This window comes from Mirounga angustirostris, unplaced genomic scaffold, assembly GCF_029215605.1.
Source record: "Mirounga angustirostris isolate CCGP_5_RB_7025 unplaced genomic scaffold, mMirAng1.0.hap1 SCAF_11, whole genome shotgun sequence".
Taxonomy (NCBI): domain Eukaryota; kingdom Metazoa; phylum Chordata; class Mammalia; order Carnivora; family Phocidae; genus Mirounga; species Mirounga angustirostris.
In genome coordinates, this window is record NW_026991719.1 from 9980526 (window position 1) to 10007674 (window position 27149).

A 27149-nucleotide genomic window follows, 5' to 3' on the forward strand; every position below is an offset into this window, starting at 1 on the left:
AGGATTACACTGACTTTTATTTTTTTCTTTTTGTATATCTGTATCTTCCTTTTTTTTTTTTTTAAGAGAAAGAGAGAGAGCACACATGCATGCACAGGGGAGGGGCAGAGGGAGAGAGAGAATCATAAGCAGGCTTCATGCCCAGTGTGGAGCCTGATGTGGGGCTCGAACTCACAACCCTGAGATCATGGCCTGAACCAAAATCAAGAGTCAGATGCTTAACCGACTGAGCCACCCAGGCACCCCTCTTCCAAATTTTTATAATGAATATATATTACTTTTGTAATACAGAAAATCCATAGATAAAACACAACACAAGGTATCCTGTGTTACATGCCAGGAAAATGGTAGAGGCAAATGATTTCCAAATTTGGTTTTTGTCTTTATTTTGGAGCCTTGGGGGTTTCACAAAGGTGTCTCAGGGGTTGGCCCAGGGGGAAAATGAGGATATATGAGTCAGAGTCTTCACTTCTCTAAGTAGAGTAACTGTTTTCAGTTCAGAAATGAATATGAAAGCCTAAAGAGAGCCAATTACTAAGGCCTGAGATAGTTGTGGAATGCTTTATGGTAAAGACAGAAATTAGTAGGGAAGATGGGCCTGACTAAGCAAAGAAAAGAAAGTGGGTCTTCTAGAAAAGTCTGGGTAGAGACACTAATGGAACCTGTTACCCACTGCAGTATACTTTTTTTCCTACTCCCATTACTCTTCAATTCTTCACTCAAGTCAGAGCTCACCACTGCAAAATTCCCAGCCTGATTCTAGGCCTACACAAGATCACTCAGGTTGGGAATCCAAAGAACTCAATAGCAATGTTATTGCAAAGGGAGGGGGTAGAGGTTGCTAACAAGTGAGGGGGCTTTATCTCCTTCCCCAGTCTCCATCAGATCCCCTCCCTCCGTTTTTATGTATACCAATAATGTTTTCTCATGATAATATTAATTTCTTTGCTACCCTAGCTTGGAGGCCCTGCTAACCCTCCAAACAGGTCACTGTTTTTACATTCCTCCTAAGAGCTGCCACGGAAAGAACTGAAAATTTGGAGAGGACCACCTTGAGTCATTGCCCACATGAGAAATTCTCCAAAGAAGCTCTGGAGATGTCAAAAAGACCTTTTACTTGTTCTCTTCTCTCCAAGGATCCTTACTAGCCCTTGAGCCTGCTGCAACAAACTCGTATAACCTTTTTGGAATCAAGCCAGTGGGGCCTTGGGACGGTATGTAGCCTGAGCTACTCGGGAGACATACCTGAGGCAAGGGGCTGGCTTTGCAGAGACTCAACCCAACATCCCTGTGCCAACATGTGCTCCTTGAGGAGCAAAAGGAGGGAGAAAAGGATGTGCACTGGGGTTTACCGTTTCCTTGATCCTCATAATCCTAGCTCAGTACTGGCTGAAGTGTCTTCACTAGCTCTGAAATCTGAGTGAAGTGCTTTCTTGTTAGGTCGATGTTTTGAAGACACTTGAAAGTACACGACAGTCCAAGTCTTGCCAAGGAAGGAAAAAGCTGCTGATTTGTCTCCTGATTTGTTTCCATCGAGGCCTCCTGCAGGGTTTTCTTAAATGACAGCAGGGAAGCAGTAAATCAAGTACAATGGAGTCCTAGCCACGGACAATTTGCCTCTAGAAATTGATGTACTTCAAGTAAAATGGTCATGGACAACTGGACTTTAGAATGACTTAAAATGGCGTTTTCATCTACTTGAACTGGGTTCCAATTAAAATAGGGAAGTATTAGTCTAATCTAGTCCTCCACTGGCTGACGTACTCTGGGAGATTTTAAAAGAAGCACAGCCGCGGACTCAGGAATGAATTTCTGATTTACTTGCAGAAAATACAAAGTTCCTTTTAATCTCACTAGAGAGAGACAACCCTGTTAAAATCACAGTTTTAAATGTAGCATGTACGACCAAGAGAAAGTGTCAGCTGAATGCATTTGATATTTCTCAGTTTAAAAGAGAGTGAATAGTTAAATATAGCTTTATCCAAAAAAATGCTCCACGTATTCCTGTGCAAGGAATTTCAGTAACTTTAACAGAGCGTTTGTATTCGTGGCTGCTTATTTCCTAAGTCATTGCTTCCCAACTTTTCGTGTCAAAGCACAAATGGAAAATGAGCACACATTTAGGGCACACTGGGGTAAAGTGAGGGGGCTGCTCACAGGAGACCCCGCCTGGACCCCTCAAGATGTGAGGAGGTCCTTAACTAGGCACACCTGCAACCTACGCAGGACCGGATGAGTCAGGATGCTCCAGGTTAGGATTTGGACTGATCGATTTCCAGCTGGCTTACTCCTGGGGGCTATTAGGGCAGGTGTTTTCAACCTTGGCTGCGCATTGGACTCACCGGAGGAATTGGGACATACTGTAGTTTGGGTCCCACCCCCAGCGATCCTAATTTAATTGGCCTGGGCTGTGGCCTGGGCGCCAGAGATTTTAAAAGCTCCTCACGTGATACTGATGCAGCGCCATCATCGAGAAGCATTGTTTTTGCAAAGAAAGTTTTATTGGCACGGAGCCACCCTTCACTTACATATCGCCTGTGGCTCCTTTCCTGCTACAATGGCGGAGTTGAGTGGGTGCCAAGGGACCTTATAACCATTTGCAAGGGCCAAACATATTTACCATCAGGTCCTTTACAGAAAACATTTGCCGAGCCGGCTTTGGAGCAAAACCTCAGGACAACTTTCAGTATCGTGTGACAAAAAATCATTTTAGAAGGATTTTTGCTCAAGGTAGTGACAGAATCCCCCTTAAGGGATTCTGACAGAGACAAGATATTCAGAGTACACAAACATTAAGGCACTATGAAGGGAAATGAGCCTTCAGAGCCGTCCTGTTCCCCCACCTGGAGCAGCAAAGGAAGTGCTCAGGAAGAAGGAAAGCCTAGGCCCGTTTCTGTGGAGAAAGCCTGGGGCTGCTCTTAGGAAGAAGCCATCACGAAAGGAACAGGCTCTGAGGCAGAGAAGAGCCAGGGAGCTTCAGGTAAGCGGTTAAAGAGTTTCGGGGGGGGGGGGGGGCCTGCAGAGCTGTCACCCTGTGATGAGTTGACACTGCAGAGGTGGATGATTCTGGTGATTTTTAGAAATGTGGCTGTGTGCTATGAATCATATTCCCCTTAGTCTGAGCGGCTTCTGTAAAGTTATATATGTTTTCCATACTTTTTAATTATTTTATTTGTTTATTTCGAGAGAGAGAGAGAGAGAGTGAAAGCAAGGCGGGGGGGGGGGGGTAGGGGCAGAGGGACGCGGAGAGAATCCCAAGCTGACTCCATGCTGAATGCAGAGCCAGACGCTGAGCTCGTGACCTGAGCGGAAAGCAAGAGTCGGATGCTCAACCGGCGGAGCCAGCCAGGCGCCCCCCCCCCCCATACTTTCTTAGATGTGAGTTTAGTCTTTGCAATGGGACTCCGTACTATGGCCCTCAGGGAAGCTGGAAGTATCAGACTACAAGATGACTGTGCCTTTAAACCACCAGTCTTCAAAAGCATCATAGCCACTGGAATAGAACTTCTAGAGAGTTCACAGCAGGAGAGTAAAAAAGGAATAAGATGGGGATCTAAAAGCTTAGGACAGTAATGTGACATCCCTCGGTCAGTTTTACCAACTCTGGACTTTAGTAGCTCCGACAGGACGTGTATAAAGGAGCATCTGCTCTGCTCCCGGTCGCTGGAATCCAAGACCACAGTGTATATTGAGGTATATTAATACCTCTCCTTCATTGTGAGGAATAGAACACCAGCACTTTAAGTGACTGTCCAAGCCAACATTATTGATGTAGTTTTTGGATATAGGTGAAGTTTTGGTGGGGATCCAGAGCTGATGGCCAAGAAAGAGTTCTTGAGACGTCTTCAGTGCAAAATGGTGGTTTTCTTAACGCCCGGGGACAGGATCCGTGGGCAGAAAGAGTGCTGCCCCCTGCTGCCCAGGGATTGTGAGGGGCAACGGATTATGTACCTTGGGGTAGGGGGAAGTAAAGATAAGGGAAGTTCCAAAAGGATTTTCTCTGCTAAAGAAGACTCACTGGATACAAGAGGACTTGCTATTGTCAAACTAAGGTTGCTTTTCCCTCTAGCAAGGCATTAATATTAAGATGGTTAGTCCTGGAGGAACATTATACTCTGCCTGCCTCCAGTATTTGTCAATGGGCTGCAGGTTATATGGACATTTAGTTTTATCTACATTTCCTTCTGCCTTTGTTTCCCACATCATTATCACCAAAGTAACAGCCTTGGAGAATCCCTTTCCAGATCTGATTCATCACCCAGGATCAAAGCTTTTAAAAGGTGAAAGGAAGAACTGGAGTCAATACAAAGGCCTGCCCTTCCGGAGAGGGCATTCTAGAATTATCAGCAAACACTTGTCAAATGGCAAAAATAATACAGTTTAGTAACAAGTTTGGTGTCCTTTATTCAAGGGAAAACAATGTATGGATTGGAGGGACGGCGCTTAACAAGAGGTGGAGTCCTGTTCCCGACAGATCTCCGGCAAGAGCAAGTTTCTTAGAGCCTTAAAAGGGGCAGCACGGAAACAGGGCCTGATTGCCTAAGGCGGCAGAGATTTCTGTGTCAGGCTAGCAGGTCCTATTTTCTAGGGTAAGGTAGGTCAGCTAAAGTGGAGCTGGAGGATTGTAACTGGTGTAGGTTAGGTTCCCCTGACAGGGTATTTCCGTTTTTTGGGCTTTTTAAAAAAGATTTTATTTATCCATTTATTTGAGAGAGAGAGAGAGCATGAGCAGGGGGAGAGGCAGAGGGAGAAGCAGACTCCCCGCTGAAGAGGGAGCCCGTGGTGGAGCTCGATCCCAGGACCCCGGGATCATGATCTGAGCCGAAGGCAGACACTTAACCCATTGAGCCACCCAGGCACCCCGGTATTTCCCATTAGTGCAGGCTGACTTACATTTAGATTTGTGATGTGGGCTGGGTGGAGTGGCCTCCATTTTGTGGGTGCTCATACACAAATTCACTTCATCACACTCCACTCTTTCCCTGGTTTGTCAGTTCTCCCAACGAGAGGACAGGCTTAGGAGCCTGGATTCCCCAAGACGCTGAATAATCTGGTGAACATGGAGGTGAAGGAGGACCAAGGTGAATCATGGGACTGTCAGCTGTAGAGCATGGGATCAACCCAGAGGTCAGAGGCAGTAGACAAAGCATCTTGGACAGCCAACACTGATGTGGGAAACAAAGGCAGAAGAAAAATTATTAAATTTCCTTATACCTACAGCCCAGTGATAAGTCCTTTAAACAGGCAGAGGAACTAGGGACTCAACTGCCTCAATGTTAATACTTTGCTAAGGGCAAAAGGCAATCCTAGCCCGCCCCCTCCCCCCCCCCCCAGGATGCTATAAGTCTACTTTAACATATAAAAAATTTCTTTGGAAACTTCCTTTATCTCTAAACCCCCCCAAGATACATGTTGGCAATCATCCCCCAAGCATATGACCCACCGATATACATCTGAAGGGTCTCGTGACTCAGGTTTTATTAGACAGTAATAAATGACCTTTTCCCAGCAATAGCTAGACCCTCAAGGTCCTGGAAACCTTGCTTCCAAAATTCCTTAGAGACTTACGCTCTCCCTTACCCCCTCCCAACTTGAAAGTATATAATGGGCCACTCCTCATGACCCCATTGCAGCTCTGTCTGCCCACGGGTCCTGTCCCCGGGCTTTAATAAAACCACCTTTTGCACCAAAGATGTCTCAAGAATTCTTTCTTGGCCGTCGACCTCAAACCCTAATAATGTCTTTCCTACATCAAATATGAGCTGAGTATTTATCTCCACTTCAGAAACCAGTCATCATCATTGTCATTTATCATTATCATATCCCTATAGATTGAACCCTGAGAGCATCTAACTCAAAAGAGTATTACGGTAAAATATCGACAGGACACATACACACAGGGCATATTTCAACAGTAAAATCCTCCAGTTTCAACTATTTTACCGTTTCTGTCTGTACTTACGGATGGGGTTTTGGAATATAGGTGAGGTTCAGTGGGGTGGGGTCTGGAGGCGGTGACCAAGAAAGAATTCTTGAGACATCTTTGGTGCAAAATGGTGGTTTTATTAAAACACGGGGACAGGACCCGTGGGCAGAAAAAGCTGCTGCACCGGGGTCATGAGGGATGGCTGATTATATACTATGGGGTTGGGGGAGGTAAGGAAAAGGGAGGTTTTCGAAAGGATTTTCATATGTTAAAGAAGACTCCCAGGATACCAGAGGTCTTGCCATTGTCAAGTTAAGGTTGTTTTTCCCTCTAGCAAGGCATTAACAATGTTCCTTCCTGGAGGAACGATACACTCTGCCCACTTAAAGTATCTGTCAATGGGCTGCAGGTTTTTTGTATCTACATTTCCTTCTGGAAGCTAGGTTATTGATAGAAATGCTTTGTTCTTACAAATTCCTAAGACATTTGTAAACTGAGGGAGACTCAGGTCTTGCAGGATTGTGATCTCTATAAGTTAACTATTTGTTTTTCCTTTCCTTAGCTTTAGGGCATCCAGGAGTGCCTGAGGAATGTCACACATATCCCATCTGTGGGGGGCGGGGGATGGGGTGTCAGCTTCTGCTTTGTCCTCAGCTTGCCTTCTGTTCCCTCATCACTTACTTATCTCTTTATACGTGCTTATCATACTGTTTCATAAATACTGGAATACGTCATTATCCAAGGATAATTTGTATCTGAAAAGGGCCATTTAAAAGGAATCCACCCAAAATAGGAACCAAATGTCACACTAAATATATGAAAAAAGATTAGACCAGGATTTCATTCTGAAAAGAGAACCAATTTGTTTTAAATAGTAGGAAAATAATCTTATACACTCTCGTATGTTAGAACTTCAAGATATAACTGCCATATATTCTTAAAATTAACATCAGTGATACCTGTTGATTTTTCTTTTGGCATAATTGTTCTGGAAAAACGGTATGATAGTTTGTGTGGCTCTCTCTTCACAGTTGACTTTCAGGCAAAGTTATAAAGAAGATCATTTTTACAAAAACATTTGAGGGTTTCATCGATTTCCCTGAAAGACCTCTCTAAAGCCTTTGATATTTCAAATCATTTTTCAAACCCCATATTCTGACCATTGTAGGGGAGGAAAGTAATTTTCCCTCTGCCTGGAGCTGGGGTGTAGGGGTTGCAAGAGTACCTGGCTGCAGGGGTCTCAAACAGACCAGGTTCAGCCACACACCGCTGATGAAATCCAAAAGCAGAGAAACAAGTGGTGGTGAAACAAGAAAGAAACGTTTCAGTGAGACCAACACCAAGGACAGTGAACTAGCATCTCAAAGACTGTCTCTGAAGTGCCAAAAATAAATCCAGGTTTATATAAGGAAAATGTGGGGCAAAGGTTGGTGGGTACGTGCAGGTGGGCAGCGAAGGGCAAATGGATCACGGGCTTGGGGTCAGTCACAGGCAGGGGCTTGCTGTCTCAGGGTGGTCCTTATCGCTTGAGGAATAGTTTCAGTTTTCATCAGGGGACGCTTTGCCCAAAGGGTCTTCCGCCTGAGCCAAGAGACAAGCTGGAAAGAAGAACCTAACTAGAAAGTTTGAGGTCAAAACGGAGACAGCTGAAGTCCTCTTTCATACCCTTCTAGATTCTTGGCAGAGACCCCCTCCCCCACACCCCGTAATAAAAGACAGATTAGCAAGAGAAAAACAAACAGAAGTTTAATAACATGGATGTAGAGGCCACTTTTAGGCAACAGTCTTGAGCAATGGAAACTTGAACAAGACAAAAGGGGCCACAGTGACCACTGAGGTGATGCGAACAGGCTCATTAAGTGACCCACCTCAAAATAGCCATAGGCCCTAACTGACCGATTACAACCAGGTACAGTTCCTAAGATTGCCAAAAAAGGGAAAATTCCATACATTCCCTTACTCCCTTGCTGCACCCTGTAACTATAGCTCCTCACCACTGCCTCATGGTAGACAGTGTCTCCCTTGCTGTCCTGTCCACCCTACTCCCTTGCAGTGTATTCACTAAACTTCTCTCTCCTTTGTTCTGTCTTAGGTGAATTCTTTCACTGCCCACACCACCAGCCCCCACCTGATCAGGAGGCCCCACAATGAATACCTTATGTATACATGGGAGATAGCCAGGAAAACTGAGCAAACCTTCCTTAAATGGTCCAGGCCACCATCTTAAATACCATCTTTGGCTAAAGACAAAAGAACGGTGGGGGGTCAGAGAGGCCAGTTGTGGGAGTTTATTAGGAAAAGCATAGTAAACAAGGGTAAGTTTGCCTTCTCCTTTAGTAAGAGTTTCTCTTCCTGATACAGAGAGGGAGACACCCTTACAAATAGAGATTTGCCTTATAAATGTAAATTTCCTTTACAAAAGAGTAAATGTTGTTTTCAGGGCTTCTCCTGGGTCTGCTTTTTCTCAAAAATAATTAGCTCAAAATAATCCTTATGCCAAAGAGGCATATTTGGAGGTGGCATATTCTTTTATCCTTCATTTGAATATGAGGATGGGAGTTGCTGCTATTGGCTGAGGACCAAACACAAGACACCCTATTCTGAATGACTCTCATCCTGGACAGTGTATTTGCATGCACCCAGAGTATTCCATAGCATCCTTGTTATTTTTCTCTTCTTCCAGTGTTAAATCTACTAGATTTCTGTTTTGGCTTTGCCAAGGAATTTGTAACTGAACCAACATGAGTTCGCTCCTTTGTGAATCAGAAACTACACCAGGCGGAGTTGTTGCACAAAGAAAACTTTATTTTCAGCAAATAAGGAGATCACAGGGAATGGCTTCCAAAGCCACGATTCCCCAAGCAAGGGTGGTTGGGTTCCTCTCCTTTAGGGTTAGGATGAATGTTTAGATAGGGAAGCCACGTCATCAGGATGTAGGGGCGGGCAATAGGTCACGCATGCGCCTTAAGGAAACATGCGTATACACACTTTGTATGTTATGTAAACGAGGCTTGTGGTCCTCCTTGAGTGGAAATTTTAGTATTATAATGAGGTAAAGGGGTCACTCTATGGCCCATCTGTGCAGGCGGGAGTCAAGGGTTAAGCTCAAACTGGTCTGGGTGGTCTGGGCCGGCTGGAGGTCCAGGCAGTCACTGTTGCTTGAGGGACAGTGTCGCTTTCCATTTGCCTAAGTTAAGAAATAAGCTGGAAGGAAGAGCTTAAGGGAAAATGTGGGACAAAGGTCAGTAAGTACAAGCAGGTGGGCAGTAAAGTTCACGTCTTGGGGTCTAGCTGGTGACACTTTGAGCCATTCTCCTGCATCATCAGCTTTGTGAACTTCTCTATGTTAGCAAGCTTTGCGATTTCAGTTTTAAAACTACTTGCATCAAATCCTTAGTTTTTACACCACCCATGTTCAATGACGCAGTTACTCATCAGGCCCCTTCACTAAATTAAGAGCTCTTTAATGGGGAGGTTGTGCCTCATTCATCTTCTATCACCAGCGACTGCCATAAAGTAGCATCCATTACCATTTGCTAAATTTAACGGCTTTTCATTTGAGATCTTCATCATCAAATATGACTAGTCAAGACACTGACACAGTGGGCAGGGATATGCCTTCGTGTCGAATCAGAAGAGATGCTTGACTGGGGACAAACTTTATTGAGTGGTTAATTCCTTTGTATAGATTTTTAATGTTATGTTGACTTTTGCTTCCCTATCCAATCTGCATTTGGATATTTGGACCAGAAGCACCACTGAAATGGTTTAATTAGCAGACTCTTTCATGGAGGGGCTGTGACTTATTCATCTTCTACCCGAAGTAACTGCCGTAAAGTATGTATCAGTTAACAGTAGTTGGATTGGATGTCTTTTCACTTAATATCTTCAGCCTCCAATGTTTCCAGGCCAACCAGAACCACATAATAAGCAGCATGTAGCACAATTAGATCATTGGCAACATTTGAAAGCCAGTCCAGAAGTGACTTTGGGCACATACCAAGTGTTTCATACATGTTCTCTGAACTGAATAATGGATCTTCAAGCAAGACACAAAAGACTATTTTACCTACAACCCTGCCTGGAAGTCTCGAGTAGCCAGAATAGTAATTTCTAGTTCTTCCTTCCCCTCTCTCCTCTCTTTCTCCCCCTCTCCCTCTCTCTCTCTCTCTCTCTCTCTTTTTTTTTTTTAAGATTTTATTTATTTATTTGACACAGAGAGACACAGTGGGAGAGGGAACACAAGCAGGGGGAGTGGGAGAGGGAGAAGCAGGCTTCCCGCCGAGCAAGGAGCCCGATGTGGGGCTTGATCCCAGGACCCTGGGATCATGACCTGAGTGGAAGGCAGACGCTTAACGACTGAGCCACCCAGGCACCCCGTCCCCCTCTCCCTCTCCTAGTGTGACATCCTGAAGACAGTTGCTTACAAGGGCCAAATATGTCAATGTTGATGATGATATGACAATAGAGATTCAAGATGCCCCCAAAGAAAGAGTATTTGCCACCCTGGACATTGTGTGCACTTGATTTCAGTGGGGACATCCCCCCCCACCACCATAACAGACTTTATTATTTGTTTTAATTCAAGTATAGTTGACACGTAGTGTTACATTAGCTTCGGGTATACCACATACTGATGCACCAGGTCTATACTCCCCACAAGTGCAGCTCCCACCTGTCACCAAGCAATACCATCAACTCTATTTCCTGACTTGTACCTTTCATCCCAATGAATTACTCATTCCACAACTGGAAGTGGGGAGATATTTTCATGTGCTCATTCACTCCTCCAGTCTTCAAGAGAGTCTCTAACCATTTGGCTTACTTGCTGACTCTTGCCCTTTCACGAAGCAGCCATAATTGCAAAGTTCTCAAAAAGGCAAAGTCTTTTGGTCTCATTTCAAAGGCTTTAGTCAAGGTGAGGAAGATGGGAGCTAATGGTCCTTTCCCATCCCCCTTGAATAGAAATACACAAATTTAAAAAGCACATTAACCCTTTACTTAAAAAGAAAAACTCACAAAAGGCAGGAATAATTCACATGTAGTTTAGGCTACTGAGGGAGCTGTATCCTTTCACTATTTTGTTCTGGGAGCTTTTCAATCAGTTAGCATTGGCAAAGCTTCTGAACAAAGACGGTAATTACCAAATAAAAATTGCCTTCAGTGCATTGTCTAACTGTGTTCAGTTTGGCATGAACGGATTTATGATCCTTTTATTCCAACAGGAACTACCAGTTCTCCCTTCACTTCAAATAGCCTATTCATCTCAGCATAAAAACAGCTAAAATATACCAGCAGAATATGCTGCCTCTGCAACCCGAGGCACAGACGGCGGGAGTCAGCTTCCAGTAGGCACAAATTTCACAGGCTTGGAAACACTACAAAACAAAGACTCTAAAAAAACTGTTGAATATTTTAGAAAAACCCAGCAATTATTTGGTTCCAGTTCTTTTCACTATTTCTCTATATTTTGTCCAAAATTAAGTTAATTCCATTTTGTATAAAGTGATCAAACATGCAGATTTCAGTAGGGAATGTATGCTTACATAATGATCTGTGGCTGCTACTCAGATACATAGACCAATACTTCGTATTTCTCAGGTGTAAGCGGTACAGAGAGAGATATATACACACATACAAATATAGAGATAGATCATGAAGAATCACTGCATCAGAAACAACCTAATTGGTCACATCGTCAAGCAATTTACTTGACTTCCAACACCCATTTGCAGTGCATTATCTTGCTCTACCCTGTATCCTATGTTGAGGTAAATGTGTATATATCTATAAACCACGTACTAGAATCTTAGAATAGCATTCATAAAGGAAGTCTCTATAGAAAAGTGAGACCTTCACATAGAACTTTGTGTTGCAATATAATACAGGGCATATTAAAATGTTTACCTAAATCGTTTACACTATCTACCTGTATAATGGTTACAAGATCTGTTCCAACCACAGTTTCCTCATTGATCAGTATCACATTCTGTCCTCCTAGCAGTGTGAGCTTTGCAATTGATCCCTTTGGCTTTGGTTATCAACGTTGCTCCACTGGATGTATACCAACTGTACACATTGGTTTGTCCCAAATGTACACTGGATGTGGTAACTATTTAGCTGACGCCGTTGTAGTATAACAGAGTGAGGTCCTGAAAAGGGTACTCTTCAAAAAAGTTGGAAGACTTGTTTCGACAGCTCAACCTGTTACTGTCTATATATGACATCAGGTAACTCTCTTTACGTCTATGAACTTCAGATGCTATTGTTAAAAGATAGAGGAGGGAGTTGGTCCAGATCATTCCTTTTGTCTTTAAGTGTATTCCACAGAGAAATGATCTGATGAGATACACCACTGCATCTTCTTGTTACTATGCCCTTCTGGAAGAATCAAGCCTCTGAGAATCCTCGCAATAAATGAATCTGTTTAACCTTTTACCTCAGCATTATATGAACTTAAATAACCACAAAATCCCTTCTTTTTTTAGTGGAACACTCATAACATCCCCACTCTGATTGTTTCTCAAACACACGTGTGGAAGCCCTAGACTAGCTTCCTTCCAGGTCAAACATGCTATGATCTAATTCCAGGCTCAATCTCCACTTTCAGACCCCTGGACCTCCACTTTTTGGAGGCAATGGGCCTCCATCATGGCCAACTGCTAGAGGGTCTGAGATTTTTGGTTTTTGGGCCTTTTTTGTGGCTGTACTCCTACTTTTCCTATTCTCTTTTTATTCAAGTATAATTAACATACAGTGTAATATTAGTTTCAGGTGTACATTATAATAATTCAACATTTCTATACCTTTCTCAGTGCTCACCAAGATAAGAGTACTCTTAATCACCTATGTCTATTTCACACATTCCCCCCACCCACCTCCCCTCTGGCAACCACCAGTTTGTTCTCTGTAGTTGAGAGTCTGGTCTTTTATTTGTCTCTCCTTTTTTTAAAAGATTTTATTTATTTGACAGAGAGAGACACAGCGAGAGAGGGAATACAAGCAGGGGGAGTGGGAGAGGGAGACGCAGGCTTCCGGCTGAGCAGGGAGCCTGATGTGGGTCCCTGGACCCTGGGATCATGACCTGAGCCAAAGGCAGATGCTTAACAACTGAGCCACCCAGGTGCCCCTGGTCTTTTATTTGTCTCTTTTTTAATTTGCTCATTTGTTTTGTTTCTTAAACCCTACATATGAATGAAATCATATGCTATTTGTCTTTCTCTGGCTTATTTTACTCAGCGTTATACCCTCTAGGTCTATCCATGTTGTTGCAAATTGGCAATTTTTTTCTTTTTTTATGGCTGAGTAATATTTGTGTGTGTGTGTGTGTGTGTATCACATCTTTATCCACTTATCCGTGGATGGACACTTGGGTTGCTTCCATATCTTGGCTTTTGTAAATAATGCTGCAATAAACATAGGGGTACATATATCTTTTCAAATTAGTGTTTTCATATGCTTTGGGTAAATACCCAGTACTGGAATTACTGGATCATATGGTAATTCTATTTTCAATTTTTTGCAGAACCTCCATATGGTTTTCCATGGTGGCTGCACCAGTTTGCATTCCCACCAATGGCGCATGAGGGTTCCTTTTTCTCCACATCCTCACCAACACTTGCTATTTCTTGTCTTTTTTATTTTAGCCATTCCAACAGGTGTAAAGTGATATCTCATTGTGGCTTTAATTTGCATTTCTCTGATGAGTAATGTTGAGCATCTTTTCATATGTCTGTTGGCCTTCTGAATGTATTTGGGAAAATGTCTATTCAGGCCTTATGCCCATTTTTAATTGGATTATTTAGTTTTCTAAGTGTTGAGTTGTCTAAGTTCTTCATATATTTTGGGTATTAACCCCTCATTGGATGTATCACTTGCAAATATCTTCCCACATTCAGTAGGTTGACTTTTCATTTTGTTGATAGTTTCCTTCACTGTGCAGTAGCTTTTTATTTTGGTGTAGTCCCAATTATTTAATTTTGCTTTTGTTCCCCTTGCCAGAGGAGACAAATCTAGAAAAATGTTGCTACAGCTGATGTCAGAGAAATTACTGCCTGTGTTCTGTTCTAGGAGTTGTATGGTTTCAGGTCTCATATTTAAGTCTTTAATCATTTTGAGTTTATTTTTGTGTATGGTGTAAGAAAGCAGTCTAGTTTCTTTTGCATGTGACTGTCCAGTTTTCCCAACACCATTTGTTGAAGAGACTGTCTTTTCCCCATTGTGTATTTTGCCTCCTTTGTTGTAGGTTAATTGACCCTATAAGTGTGGGTTTATTTCTGGGCTCTCTATTATGTTCTGTTGATCGATGTGTCTGTTTTTGTGCCAGTACCACACTGTTTTGGTTACTACAGCTTTGTAGTATATCTTAAAATCTGGGATTGTGATACCTCCAGCTTTGTTCTTCCTTTTCAAGACTGCTTTGGCTATTTGGGGTGTTTTGTGGTTCCATACAGATTTTAGGCTGTGAAAATTGCTGTTGGTATTTTGATAGGGATTGCATTGAATCTGTAGATTGCTTTGGGTGGTGTGGGCAGTTTAACAATATTGGTTCTCCCAATCCTTGAGAATGGAATATCTTTCCATTTGTTTGTGTTTCTTTCATCAGCATTTTATAGTTTTTAGAATACAGACCGTTCACCTCTTTGGTTAAGTTTATTCCTAGGTATTTTATCATTTTTGGTACAACTGTAAATGGGATTGTTTTCTTAATTTTTGTTTCTGCTACTAAGAGTCTGAGAATTCTTAAAAACCTAGTGCAATTTTTTCTCTCCTCCAACATTCATAGGGACAGAAAAAGCCTCTCCCTCCATATTCTCTATCCTTCAAGCTCATGCAAAGGGTCTACAATCACCAGGGATAGACTAGGGCCCCCAGTCATGTGAATCTAAGTTCTGCCAGTGTATCCTGGCTTGTGGTTCTTTGGTAGATGTCTAAATAAAGAACTGAGTAATCTGCATATATATGAAATAATAATATTTTGCCTTCTCTGTCTCCTGTCTTTTGAAATCAATGCAAATTATACCTTTATTTTTTTTTTTTAAATTTATTTCAGAGAGCGAGCGAGAGAGAGAGTGTGCATGAGCGGGGGTTGGGGGGGCAGGGCAGAGGGAAAGGGGAAGCAGACTCCCCCCTGAGCTGGAACTCATTCTCCCAACCAAGAGACATAGGCTTAACTGACTGAGCCACCCAGGCACCCCTAAATTATACCTTTAAAAAATCTACACAGTTAGGGGTGCCTGGGTGGCTCAGTCAGTTAAGTGTCTGCTTCTGGTTTCAGCTCAGGTCATAATCTCAGGATCCTGGGGTTGAGCCCCATGGTGGGTTCTGTGCTCAGTGGGAGTCTGATTGAATATTCTCTCCCTCTGTCCCTCCCCCCACTCACACACATGTGCACTCTCTCTCAATCTCTCTATCTAAAAAAATAAATATTTTTAAAAAGTCTACACAGATATCATTATCTCCACTCTTAACTTCCCAGCATCTCAACTATCTTGTCATGACTTTGCCTGCACATCTGTTTTAAATCTCAACTGCTCCCATTTCTGCTCACTCCCACTTCCCTCATTCTGGATGCACCCAGAGAACAAATCTCAGCTACCACCCATATGACAGCAATTTGTATATAATAGCAATCGCATTTTGAAAAGTCTAATTTCTCCCTCAGCTTTCTTTTCTTCATTTCATTTACCATTTTTTTTTCTAGAATTCCATAATTCTAACTTTTAAGGCTTTGATTGCTTTTGTCTGGACTCTCTCCAAGGTCTATATTGCTCCTTTGAACCAAAAGTTCCTAATTTGATCCATTAACATATGACAGTCATTTAAAATTTCAGAATAAATTTACTTTTCTCAAAAAAAAAAAAAAATCCCAATTTGAACACAGTGCTTCCATGGAGATATGACTAATAATACATTGCATCTGGCTGAACACCAGAATCTTTTTTTTAACTATAGATTACTGAGCTCCATACAGCCATGTATGGGAAACATTAAATGTTATCATACTGATTTTCATTGAAATGGCTTCCTTCCAGAGGTCCAGGCCCATCTTAATTGTTATCTCTTTGGGAAGCCTTTCCTGATCAATTCAATTCAACCAACATCCTTCATAGTTTATAAGTCCCCTTGGGATCTGGACCATATTGCATTGCACTGTTAGCCGTATATGGTAACACCCCCTTGAGGAGCTTTTAGATTGTGAAGCTCCTTGCTCTTTGTTTTTGTCTTCCAAGCTCAGTACTAGGAATGAATCTATTTCAGTTAGAATTAACACTTGGGACAAATCTTTACCATATGCCTCTGTATACATTTCCCATCAAACAGCAGCCAAGATGGAAGTCCCTTCAGGTTTGAGGACAGAGCACTTGTAATCTGCCTATCACCACCACACAAAGTGGCATATAATAGCTATTTCTTTAGTTGAAATATTTTTTGTCCCATGAGACTCAAAGCATTCTGAAAGTGGGTGTTACATCTTAGAAAACTTTGCATTTCCTATAGGAACTGCACCTAGTAAATATTCTTAAATAAATATACCATTGGAATGAAAAACAATAAAGTAACTTGAAGACTGAACATTCTAAACCCTCATTTTACAGATGAGGAAACTGGGACCCAGAGAATTGCAGTGATTTACCCAGATAAAAAGAGAGGTCAAACTGGACCTTAAGTTACCCTCTACCCTGGGCTTGTTTGCTTATTCCATGTGTCCTTTGTGAATTAAATGGGGTTCATTGATTGGCTTCCTAGCTCTATCTCCAAAAATTCTGAGTAAAACTCCACAACTGAACTCTTAAAAGGCATGTCTTCTAAAGGGTGGAATTTCCCATCAGGAAATCAGGGAAATGCCACTGGCAATAAGCTGACGACTGACTTTGATTTACTCTACTTGGCATGATTTTAATGACTAGCCACTTGTATACACATGCAAGCCACACCAACATGGGGTGGATTTGAATAGATTAGGTAATCAAGTATGAAATTAGAAGCACAAACTAGGCCAGGTTCAAAAACCTGCCCTCATATCAGTCCAAACTACTATATCTAGAAGGATGAAAGTAGAAAGAAGATACCAATTTCATTAAATTCAGTTGGGAACACTTTCCAATTTTAATTTAGCAAGATTTCATCAGAAGGGTTCTCCTGCAATTGAATCCCATCTTACTGTTATTATTTGGATTTTTTGTATGTAGAGTTTGGAATATCTTAGTGTTGTGGCTACCACTGCTATATCTATTATTGTTGGATGCTGGGACTCCTCTTCAGCCATGCTTTCACCCAGGAGAGTAGCCGCCATATCATTCCTTGATGATGAGTCAGATCATCTAGACAGATTCTCCAAAAGGAACATGCAGTGAGAAAGAAGCAACCAAGGTGACCACAATCCAGTCCTTGTGAGCCCAGGACCTGAGTTTGAAAGGTTATTTGGGGGGCACCAGGGTGACTCAGTCAGTTGAGTGCCTGCCTTCGGCTCGGGTCATGATCCCAGGGTCCTGGGATCGAGCCCTGCATTGGGCTCCCTGCTCAGCAGGGAAGCCTGCTTCTCCCTCTCCCTCTGCCTGCCCCTGCCCTTGCTTGTGCTCTCTCCATCAAATAAATAAATAAATAATAAAATCTTTTAAAAATAAAAAAATTAAAGGTTATTTGATACACATTTAAAGGAATTCCGGGAGCAAAAAAACACACATAGCAAGGGTCTTTAACTTGTAGAATATATTCTTTAGAAGTTGTTTCCAAAGCCATGCTCACCCCCCTCACTTGCCCAGATACTAAAAACACAAAGCAAAACTTCTTGTGAGCTTCCCCTGTTTGGTAGGATCAGAGAGTCCTGGAAATTGCTCAAAAAAACTGTGGCTCTTTTGGCATTATGTGCCTGAAAAATTCTTCAAGTCCAACTGCAAATGAGTCAGCAGAGTTTTCTGGAACAGCCAAGGAGAGGATGCTTTCTTTAGGAGACTATTTATTTGGTTGCTACATAATACCGTAGATTAATTAGGAATAAGAATGAGTGAAACTATTTGGAAAAAAATGATAGCAGCTTGAAAGCTTCACTCACCCCTGACCTAATGGAGGAAGAAACATTACAGTTCCATGCAACTCATTATTCTGAGGAGTAAGAGTGACATCAACCAAAATGTTATTATAAAATCTTTGATCGTATTGGCCCAGATATCAAGCTTATAAGGTCAAGATTTTAGAAAAAGTGAATTGGTTGAAAATTTAAATAAACCCTTGATATTTAGAGGCATAAAATATGTCCAATGTGGCTCCCCATATGTTAAGAAAAGAATCAGGAGCAAAATCTAGCCAAAATAATATGGCTCAGACACATCTTTCCTCATTTTCTAAACGTTTCCATATCTGGCAAAATGACCAGGGTGAAGAGTGATGGTTTCAATATGTTCAAGATTCAGACTGAGTTTGTAGTGATCACTTGAGAGAGACTTGTCTCTGAAATCTACTTCCTATCAGATGATGTCCTTGAATGTTTGCTTCTTAGGCTATTTCTTCTCTCTTCTTGGTCATCAATTGCTCCAACTCTAGTAGACCACTCCCATAAGCATACATCCACCTTCACGTATCATCACCAGTTCAAAACACTTATCAACTCATGGCCAATTTTATTTTATTCATACCCTTTCCCCCTGAACTCTTTGGAAGCACTTTCCAGACATTATATTGTTTTATCCATAAATAGTTAAGCATTTATCTCTTAAAAAAAAAAAAGATCACTTCAAAAAACAACCCTAATACCATCATCCCATCTAAAAATATTCGCATTTTTAACAGTCTGTTTCTTACTGAGAACTAGCGGCTATATTAAAAACTGACCAGAGACAAAAGAAAGATCACCTGGTTCTTGTCTTTGAACATTGGCTTGCAAAGCATCACATGTCCACCCAAAAGCCTCTGCCCCTCTATATTCTACCACTAGGAGTAGCCTGACATTTGGGGATGAGAGGAGAGAACCGAAATGTCATCCCTCTATAATGCTGTAATCTGGAAACACTGATCTCAATAGGTGGGCTTATAGGTTTTGTTCCTTTGGCTTTTAAGAGAAAATATACTGATGGTTTTTTTTAATGAGGGCTCACAACAAAAGAACCCTCCCTTGAACGTTGGCTCTGCAGATTAAAGAAAATGAAACGTGGGTGAGACTGGCTTTGAAGAAATTTCATGGCAGGCAAAGGAGGCGGGCAGACCTGTGAAAACCTTCACAGAGCCACACGTTCCTCCCAAGCCCAGCTGGTACTACTATTTAAAAAAAAAAAAAAAAAAAAAAGCAATCAGTCTTAACACATCTTGCATTTGTTTTATGCATATCAACTCTGTTTGCTTCTTAAAGAGTATGATTAAGCTGTATGAAGACTCAAGGCTAAGAAAATCCTTAGTCTTGAGAAAAGCCCTGAAGAGGGAGGGAAAGACCTCAGGCCCCAGGACACCCACAAAAATTAGATAGAACTCATCTGGCAGAACAGACAATCCTGTCTCCTTATGCCAGCCCCTAAATTCTGGCTGGCCCCCAAAATGTAGCCAAGATAAAGGTAAAAATTTTGGTTTCTGGGGTGAGCCTTCACCCAAACCAAATCATTCTGGAATAAGGATGGTCTGACACCTGAAATTCCACACTCTTAGGTCTCCTTTTTGAGGAGCAGGGGGCTATCAGATTCACTTTTCAGCTTGGCAGGGGTAGAATTAACGTATGATCCATTTGGGGTCAGGCAATTCATTGCTATTGGGGGTCGGGGGTGGCTGTGCCCTCTGCGGGGTTCGGCAGCATCCCTGGCATCCACCTATGGGGTGCACTGCCCCCACCCCCTCAAGTCGTGACAACCAAGATGTCCCCAGACATTTCTAGATGTCCCCTGAGGGCCAGAATCAACCGTACTTGAGAACTACTGCAATACAAGTAATCTTTTATCAACTATATGAAACATAAAATTTGCTAAGGGATATAGAATAGACTATTTTAGGTGTCAAGTCTTAAAAAAGAAACCACTACCATCCTTCTATATTAGACGCAAAACAATAAAAGCTGCTGTTGCTTTGAAATATTCCCTGAAGAAAGTGAAGCACTTGGGTAAATTCTGCCCTTTCACCTGTGATGAGGACTGTGCTAGCGGGTGAGGTAAAAGACATTGTTCCGAAACCTGTTCCAGGTTTGCTGGTGAGAATAGTCCCTGGCTTGGGGCCATAGCTGCCATGCAGAGTCTCTCTGCTGACACTCTTTCCCAACCACCCCTGAAAATCCCCACATTGTTTGAACTTGAGTATTATAATTACAGAGACAGGCTCTGAGAGCCAAAAAAAACACCCAGAGCTACTTGACCAGAGCAGCAGGATATAGAAGAGACCGTTGGGACTGGTAAATTTTAATTTTTGTGGTTTCCAAGTACTCATAAGTGTGGTAGGGGAGGGTTTTGAAGGTGATCCTCAACTTGTCAGACACGCTGTCAGTTTTTTACCCCCAGCCATTATAGAGAATCCAACCAACGTTCGGGAGAATTGTAGAAGTACTCTTTATGAGCCTGGGTAATTGTGTGAAAATTACAAGGAGGTGAAGTCATGTTATGTGTGCACATAGGTGTGTGTACTATAGGTTAGTCTCTGTAAATGCCTGAGGTGATGAAGTGATGGGGGTAGTTGAAAACGTTGAGCACACGTTGGGGAAGGGACACTGCTCAGAGACAAATGACCTGTAATACTGAGAAGGAGCCATCTGTCATGGCTAGAGGCTCAAGCAGAGAAGACGTAAGTGGGGAGGCCCCAGGAACAGATGGGGAGGCTGAACCCCCACCCAGAGCAGAGGGTCCAACAGCTGGGACTGATTAATCCCGACAGCTGACGATTACGTCATGTGTCAGATGACACCCAAGTGAACGGCTGAACGTTCCAAGCAAGTTCAGGCCAACATGGAGGCACTTCACAGACTGTGTCCACCTTGGAATTCCATAAGGGATGAAAACACTGTTCAGGCCTACCTTGTTGTCCTCGATGGAAAGAGCAGGAAGAAGGCATATAGGCCCTTCCCACCTCTTCTTTTTTCTTTTTTCTTCTTCTCAGGGTAAAAGGGAGCAGAGAAGGGGAGAAATTGAGCATTTAAAGAAGCTGCTTGAGGAGTGCATGGGTGGCTCAGTCAATTAAGCGTCTGACTTTGATTTTGGCTCAGGTCATGATCTCAGGGTTGGTGAGATCGAGCCCCACATGGGCTCTGCACTGGGCATGGAGCCTGCTTGCAATTCTCTCGCTTCCTCTCCCTCTGCCCCTCCCCCCCCCCCCAAAAGAAGCTGCTTGACCTGTCTTTATTTTCTGTTTGTTCTCTAAATTACATTATAGGGGGAAAGATAAGGAGCTTTAATATGAAATTTGACCCAACAAAGTGATCCCATAGTCTAAGACGTGGAAAGAAAAAATTTCTGAGGATGAACTTGATCCACTCGTGCTTCTTAGTGATTCCACAAGCACTACAAACAACATATCAAAATCTAAACTTGACACGTTTCCCTTCTCTGGCATTCTTTCCAAGTCCAAAACCAAACTCCCGGTGCACAGCTATACCATCAGTCAGTTACTGAGTCTCGTAGAGTCTGTCTCTTTAGCATCTCTTGAAACATCTTGACTTCTCCATTCCCATTGCAGTTGCCTTAATTCCGACCTCCAATATTCCTGCCTGGACTGTTAGAATTGTTTTGTTGGGGAAGAAGACCTTCCTCTGCCCTTCAAGGTTCTTCTAGGTGGACTAAGAATCGAATTAACATGAGACAGATGAACAGGAGAAAATCACATTTAATTTCGTACCTGTGGGGAAACCACACAGATATGGAAATTCTGAAGACTGGCACAAGTTGGTATATATGTCATCCTGAACTAAGGAGAAGGGGCTAGAGGTCTGGGACTTCAAAGACAGGAAGGCAATTCACAGGAAGATGAAAAGGAGTAAATGGTAAATAAATGTTTGCTGGGCCCCTCAGAAACAATGGGACATAGAGGACTTTGATCAAACAGGCCTTAATAGTTTCCTCCCTATCTGCTGTACCTAGTTCTTATCCTAATGTTGTTGTTTATGCTGCTAGCTCTCTTCCTGGAATAGGTCCTCTATCTAAATTCTTTTAGGCAGTTGAGGGGGAGGTAAAGAGTTCTGCTGTAATCTGCTGGGTTTTGATTGTTTTTTAACTCAAAATAATCCTCATGCCAAAGTGGCCCATCATGGAGCGGCCTGCCCTTGGCCCCTAGTTTGTTCCAGTTGGCCTCTTTGCTCCACTGCATTCTTTCTATGGCTTTCAGAATAAAAAAACTCAAATCTGTTCATATTATTTTCCTGCTTCTAACTCTTATGTGGCTGCCCATTCTCAAAGGTTTTTAAACCTTTTTTTTTGGTCCCAACAGACACAATACTAGAAATTCCTGAGAGCAACAGAACTCTGTAGTCATAGTCAGATTTTAACCAACCTCTCTTCTTTTTTTTTTCCGGAGAAATAAAGCTCAGCAGAGTGAGTCATGATGCCTCGTTACAAGGTATGGTGTAGATAACATAGACTAGGCAATGTGTACAGTTGCCTCTGTGCTGGGTATAACACGTCACCTTCCTCTCACCAAGGTTAAGTTGGGACCAAGGTTAAGTTCTTAGTTTTGGAACTAAGGTTAAGTTCGTAGTTTTGATAAATGTACCATGGTTATAGATGTTAACATTAGGGGAAGCTGGGTAAAGGGGTATATACGGGAACTCTGTGCACTATCTTTGCAACCCTTCTGTAAATCTAAAAGCATTTCAAAATGTTACCTATGTTCTTGATGTTCTTGATGCGTCTTCTATCTGAATTGTGGAAATGCGATACATGGGCTGCTGCTGTGCATGTCTCCCCCAACCCCACATTCAGTGATATCCACTGGGTGGTTTGATATCAGACAGTGTAGGGGCACCTCCATCAGGGCAGTTGGTAAATGTTACAAACGTTTCTCAGCACACCAAACCAGTTGTTGCTCTCTGCCTGATAAATGGAAAGATAATGATAAAGGGAGGTTGCCAAAAGCATGAGGGAGAAGAGACAATGGCAGCCGTGAATGCCAATCCCCCCTTTCTCTGTGAGAGCCTCCTGCTTATGGGTGTTTTGGAGTCACTGGGCAACCAGGTTGCAGGGATCCCTGCTCCTGGCCCCAGAAAGGCAGGTGTGGAGGCCCCCCCCGCCCCCCGCCCCCCCACAACCACTTGAGATCCTAAAGAATTTGCACAGTAGGGATGGGCCTTGAGAGAGTAAGCCAAACAAGAAGATTCTGATAATTTTAGCTATTGTGAGTAAATTGAGAAACACTCAAAATGTGTAAAATTTGGCAGCAGGGAGCAGGGCTCACCAGTTCTACATCGCAGTTACCAGCATAACATTTTCCAGCATGGTTTTCTGTCCATTAAACACCCATTAAACGATATTATTCTGTGCCAACATCACTAGAAAGACTCAGTGTATGAAGAAAAATGGAACACTTGCAGGGAACACAGATCCAACAGAGTGAGATGCTGGAAGATTCACCATCCAGATCTTTCATGGCAGAGATGATCAGCACTGAGGGTATGCTTTGGTACCTTTTATAGCACAGACTCTCTTCAGCTTTTCAGATGATACATGAGGTTTTAATCCTTGGGGGATGAAAGGCGGGGCTCAGAGGTGGGGTTAAATATTAAAATCAGCATAGAGGGCAAAAATGGTTCATAACTAAAATGACTCTCTCAAATCCCTTAAATTAATGGTTTCATAGAGAGGGTACACCCCTAAGGGGAATTTAGAATATTTTGCTGTGTGTTTTTGCTTTCCTACCAACGGGCGGGGAGGGGGCAGGGAGGGGGGACGGACACGTCACCTTATACATTAATGAGTCACAGCTGGGGACCTTAGACATCCTTCATTGCTCATAAAGCCCAGGGCAAGAAAGGATCCTCCCGGGTCCAATGGGACTTCCGCATGTCCTACTAGACATTTATGTGTGCAAAACCCACTCCAGATTATCTGATGATACACATCACATCAGTTCATAAATAAAGAGGTTTTTTTTTTTTCTAGCACAGTTTTAATAAACATTGAGTTTTTCTGGAAGCAAATTACTATATAAATCAGAAGGCCATGTTTTGTGGAGAACTTTAGCACAAATTGTTCAGTTCTGGAAAATCATGACACCACCAGTCTTCAATACAGTGCACCTGGATCTATTGATATTTGTAGCTATTGCATTCTTGGGGACCCTACAAATAGGCACAGGCATATGATGACTTTATTTTATCTTCTCATGCAACTTTATACAAATCAAAAGCATATTATTTTATTATGATCTTTTTATTTCTCCCTGATATGTTACAATCATAACATTACATTGATATTTTTAAATTATTTGTATAGATAGGTTTTATTATCTATGAATTTCCTTTCAGGATAGCAAGGAACTGTTGATACTTACCAAAAAGGTACATTGGTCTGATAAAGTTGAGAATCATTGCCTTAAATTTCTTTAAATCATTGGAACCTAGGCTGCTTGAAATCAAGTCAAGAATGAAATTTGTTATTTTTTTCATTTTGCATTCACGCTGTGGCCTCCTTTCCCAGGGATACTGGAGGTCCTGGCTTTGTTTTATTTAAGGTAAAAGTTTTTCAACCTCAGAACTATTGATATTTTGGACCAGATAATTCTTTGTTGGGCGGGGGGGGGGGGGGGGGGGGGCGTGTTGTCCTGTGGATCACAGGATATTTAGCAGCATCCCTGGCCTCTACCCGCCAGATGCCAGGAGCAACCTCTGCCCAGTTTTGACAACCAGAAAGGTCTCCAGACACCATCAGATGTCCTCCAGGAAGCAAAATCATCCTTGGTTGAGAACCTCTGATTGTAGGCTACTTCACTGTTAGAGTTCTTTTTAGAGTAGGGGGCATCTTGGTCATGTTCCTCAAAGTATGACCTGCAAATTGAGTCCAAACAAGGAGAATCCATCAGGGTACTGACAACAAGTGCAAGTCAGAATCCGGTGGAGGCAGAAATCGGCATTATCACATGCATGCCACCCGTTGGGGAAGGATGCAGATACAGAGCTACACAGATCCTACCTTGATCCCACTTGGGCCTGTTCGTAACTGTTCAACTCTGGCAATTTAACTACACTGAACTCTGATTCCTCATCGACAGACTGAGAGTGAAAACCATGCCACATCTCAGGGTTGTTGCAAGCATTAAATGAGATACTGTAAGTAAGGGACTCACCACAACACTGGTCTTATTTATCTTTGTAATGCCTTGTTATCCTAACCCAAGCGAGGCCCACACAGAAGGTACAAGTTCAGAGCCCCTGGAAACACGGGCTGATGAGCCAGCCCTGGCTTCAAAGGGCAAGTGATTTGAGCTGTTACAGGTGCTAGGCTGCAGGTCTGCTCAGCTGCCAGCCCCGTCATGGGAGGACAGCTGCTAGTCTGGCCCCTTGGGTCCATAAGTGAAGATTCTTTTCTCCTTCTCGCCACCTTTCTTCCAAGGGATCAACCGTAGCCCCAGGAAGCAAAGATTAAAAAGAAACAATCACAGAGCTCCTGGGACCATAACCTTAGCTACTAGGAACCCAGCTCTTCTCTGTGACATCATCTGTCCTTGGACCCAATAAAGTTCATAGGAACAGGGATAAGCGAGGCTCATCTATCCCATTCCCTCCCATTTCCACGTGCAGTGGTTCCCATTGCGAGGCTTAGAAAGATACTGTAAGTAAGGGACTCACAAGGTTAAGAAAGGTTAAGTCTCTCAGCCTGTGTCACACAGCTAGTAAAGGGACGAAGCAAGGATGTGAACCCAGCCAGTGTGACTAGAATACAGGCTTCAAAAAATATGAATGAGAAACCACATGTCAAAGTAGTGACGGCATACCAGGGCTTTAGGCCAGAGTCCCTCGACACGTGTGGCTATCTAAATGCAAATGTATATTAATTAAATGAAAATAAAGGGTCGGTTCTTTGGGCACCATAGCCACATCCAAGTCCACCGTAGCCACATAGGGCTAGGGACTGCTGTATTGGACAGAGCAGATATAGAACATTTCCATCACCACAGAAAGTTCTGTTGGAACAGCACTGTGCATTTTAATTTTTTTTAAGATTTATTTATTTATTTTAGAGAGTGAGCTCGCGAGTGGGAGGAGGGGCAGAGGGAGAGGAAGAGGGAGAGAGAATCTCAAGCAGACTCATGCCAAGTGTGGGGCTTGATGCGGGTCTTGATCTCACCACCCATGAGATCATGACCTGAGTGAAACCAAGAGTCGGACCTGACTGAGCCACCCACGTGCCCCAGCACTGTGCATTTTAAATGACCACAGAAACTTACCTCAGTGTTCCTGTCATTTTTACTAGGACTATGTTAAATTAAAATGAGAATATACATTAGGAATTTCTGGGGAGAAGTCACATTTGCTCCCCTTAAATGGGTGTTGATTTTTTTTTTTGTCACTTTTGAGGAAATACTCCAGAGAGGAAATTAATAAGTGAAATATTTGCTATACCTATATTAACTCCTTGTTAAATTACTGAGTCACAAAAAAGAAACTCCCTTTTCTAATACCCTTTCTTCTCAATCTGTTTTCAAAGGGAAATTATTTTTAAAATGCCCTACTCAGAATTATGCCATTTTTTTTTTCAAATATGGACTTCACTATATTTTTTAATGACTTCAAGATCCAGAAGGGAATTATTTGTAAACAGCCATACATCATTCTCCACTGATTATTTCCAGGAAGAGCCGAGGAAAGCAAGGTGTATTAGATCTTTCCAAGCTGGAGAGTTTGTATTCACAAACTCAGTGCTGATCGAGAAAAATTGTAGATGTTTACCAAGGAGAACACTTAACTTCTAAGGAAGTACCCAAATAAGACAAGTTGGATCCATTCACTTCATGGAATTGGATCCCCTCAGAACATACTAGAGGAATCATGGAATCATACAGTGTTGGAGCCAGAGCAGATCCGAGAAAACATTTTTTCTACATTTGTGGATAGAGACTGAGATTGGGAGTGCAGGTTCACAGCCAGTTAGTAGAAGAACCGGGACTAGGGATCACTGGTGCTTTCCTTTTGGACACCGGGCCAGAACAGTGAATGCCCTTTGGCTGTAGTACTGAGAACAAACCAGCGTGTTTGGGGAGTCTGTTATACCCCATATGGGGTTCAACCACATCATGTAACTTCCACAGATGGTGATTGTCAAATTCCTGACAC

General features: G+C 42.6%; 1 long non-coding RNA gene across 1 annotated transcript in view; it reads left to right on the top strand.

Annotated features, from left to right (window-relative positions):
• The first annotated feature begins 2529 nt into the window (after positions 1-2529).
• Positions 2530-27149, top strand: part of LOC135361902 (uncharacterized) — a 137985-nt gene continuing 113365 nt past the window's right edge. Inside the window, exon 1 of the long non-coding RNA XR_010406034.1 lies at positions 2530-2980. This is a non-coding gene — a long non-coding RNA (uncharacterized LOC135361902). The remainder of the gene's footprint in view (positions 2981-27149) is intronic.